Genomic DNA, 3,094 nt, shown 5'->3' with positions numbered 1-3,094 from the left:
GTCCTCTAGGGTGTGCTATTTCTAATGCTATTTTTCATTCTGTTTTTGATTTTTCAGTTGCTTTTGTGACTTCACATTATCATCAACCTAAAGAAAACATAAAATAACAATGGAAAATAAATAAATATAATTAAATAACATTGGGTTGCCTCCTAATAAGCGCTTCTTTAATGTCAATAGCTTGACAGTGAGCTCTTATAGAGCTTCACAGAGACTCAGAGCTTGATGATGGCCTCCCAACACCAAACTTAGAAGTTGAGTGTGGGGGCTCTGTTTGACTTTGTGTTGAGAGAAGCTTTTCATGCTTCCTCTCCATGGTTACAGAAGAATATCCTTGAGCCTTAAACACAAGGTAGTCTGATAAACCACTATTTTATGGATTATATTGTGTTTAATTGTGTGGTTTTATCATGATCCTTACCCACTTATTCATTAAATTAGCATGCATTTATATTTCCTTCCTGAATTCATTACTTGTTTGAAAACTGCTTCCTAGAGACTTTAATCATATATTCTTAATTCTCCTTTATTCCATTCGATGCCGTGATCTTGTGTTGAGTGTTTCAGGCTTTACAGGGCATGAATGAGTTGGAGATTGGAATGGAAGCTAGCAAAAATGGAAGGAACACAAGAAATTGAGGAGATAACTAGCGAGAAGTGACGCGGTCGCATGGCTCACGCGACCGTGCGAAAAAGGACAAATTACAGTGACGCGACCGCATGAATGACGCGACCGCGCGGCATGGAACAGCACGAGTGATGCAGCCGCATGGATGACGCGCCCGTGTGGTAAAGCGAAACGCGAATGACGCGTCCGCATGAGCGACGCGATCGCTGACTTGCGCGATATGCATAATTTGCAGAATCGCTGGGGGCAATACCGGGCCGTATTTTGACCCAGTTTTTGGCCCAAAATAGTAGACTAGAGCCAGAGAACATGCAGAAACCAGGAACAACATTCATTCTATACAATTTTAGTTTTTTTAGATCTAGTTTTATTCCTCCTCTAGGTTTTCTCTCTAGACATTCATAGTTTTAGGATTTTAATTTTTACTCGCTCTTTGCATTGGAACACTGAGAAGAGTTAATACCTCATCAAGACTTCGTCATTCTAATTCGTTTTCTTTACTGGGTACTATTCTTCCATGTTCTTTGCTTTGTTCAATTTTGCCATTGGAATATTTTTATGATTATTTAATACAAGGATTATTTCTTTTATTTTAATTCATTTTAATTTCTAATAATCATGTCTTCTTTTAATTTCCTTTCGTATGTTATGAATTTATTATTTACAATGAGCGAGTAGTCTCTCACTTGATGGGGAGTTGATTGAAAGGAACTCTTGAGTTGGAAGGATTGAAAGAGAAATTGTAATTGGGTTAACTGTTGGATTGCTCTCTAGTCACCAACACCAATCCCTTTGAACTAAGTGGGTTGCAACTCGTGAACAGAAGTAACATTCCAACTTTTTTGACTTTCCTTTACCTGGTAAAGGATAACTAAACAGAACAACCATTAATTATCAATTAATCTTGAAAGCATTCCAACAATAATAGAGATTCCAACTAATCAACTCCCAGTCAAGGCTTTTATTTATATTAATTAATTTCATCAATTTTAATTTCCTGTTTATTCAACTCACTTCTTTGAAAATCTCTGATTAATAAAATAGCACACTTTCCTGCAACTCATTGGGAGACGACCTGGGATTCATACTCCCATTAATTTAAATTTTAATTCTCTGTGACACCTTTCTAAATTGATGAGCGGATTTCTGGCAAGTTAAGAACTATACTTGCAACGTGAATATTTTAACAATTTTTAATTTGCCAATTTCTGCACCCCATCAATTTTTGGCGCCGTTGCCGGGGAGTTGCAATAGAGTGCTAAAAATTATTAATTAGAATTTATTTATTTGCATTTTATTTTATTTTGCTACTATGAGCTGCATGTTTCTTTCGTCAAATGACGCGTTCACTTCCTGATCCGCGCTTGCTAATATTCGATCCTGAAATTGAAAGGACTATTTCATGAATAAGGCGAGATCAGTGTCGGTTAGTCTGCTCTGAGGGCGGATCTGAAAGTGAACTTGAGGAAGAAACCAGCCCCCGTTCTACTGATTCGGTTGTTTTACGTGCAAAAGACATGGCAGCTAGGAGAGTTACCATCCAGGAGGAAGGAGCTCCTGATTTTACGATGCAACCGTTTCAAGCGCATCATCCAGCGGTAGCTACAGATTTTGAAATAAAGACTGCACTGCTAAATTTGATGCCCAAGTTTCATGGCCTACCTGCTCAAGAGCCTATCAAGCACCTGAGAGATTTCCAGGCAGCCTGTTCTACTGTCAGGCGAGACGGTACAGATGAAACTTCAATTCTGCTGAAAGCTTTTCCGTTTACTCTTGAGGGAAAAGCAAGGGAGTGGTACTACACTCAACCTCTAGCAAATGTATCCAACTAGGATACACTCAGAAAAGAGTTTTTGGAGAAATTTTTTCCATCTGAAGTTACTGATAAACTAAGGAAAGACATTTCCATGATCGTTCAGGATGACAATGAGACTCTCTTTGAATACTGGGAGCGCTTCAATAATCTTCTGGAAGTATGCCCCCACCACATGATTGACAAGATAGTGTTACTTAGCTATATCACACAGGGCATGAGGCCCCAAGATAAGAACACATTGGAAAGTGCTAGCAATGGGTCTATGAAGAAGTACAAGACCACTGATGAGGCTTGGCAATTGATCAGCGACTTGGCTAAATCTACTAGGAACCACAGACAGAAGCAAGGCCGTTCAAAAGCCGTTGCAGAAGTATCCTCTAGCAGAGAGACTGCTGCTCTAACTCAGAGTATTTGTGAAATGACCAACTTGCTTAACCAGATGCAATTGAACCAACAACAAGTTCAGCAAGCTCCACCTCCTTCGCCACAGCAAAACCAACAATTAGTCCCGCAGAGAATTTGCGGAATCTGTGCTGATTATAACCATTACACTGATGAATGCCCGCAGCTCCAACAAGAAGACAACATGGTGGCATCCACTCATAATTTCTATGACCGCCCCAACCAAGGGTACAATCCAAGTGGAAATA

The 3,094-nt window shown here is 39.4% G+C and overlaps 1 non-coding gene across 1 annotated transcript; it reads right to left on the bottom strand.

Moving 5' to 3' along the window:
* Window positions 1-2,514: 2,514 nt before the first annotated feature.
* On the bottom strand, window positions 2,515-2,622 carry LOC112745913 (small nucleolar RNA R71). The gene has a single exon (XR_003173819.1). It is a non-coding gene; the product is annotated as a small nucleolar RNA R71 (small nucleolar RNA).
* Between the last annotated feature and the right edge of the window lie 472 nt (window positions 2,623-3,094).

This window comes from Arachis hypogaea, chromosome 14 (genome assembly GCF_003086295.3).
Source record: "Arachis hypogaea cultivar Tifrunner chromosome 14, arahy.Tifrunner.gnm2.J5K5, whole genome shotgun sequence".
Taxonomy (NCBI): domain Eukaryota; kingdom Viridiplantae; phylum Streptophyta; class Magnoliopsida; order Fabales; family Fabaceae; genus Arachis; species Arachis hypogaea.
This window is presented reverse-complemented; position numbering and strand designations above follow the sequence as displayed.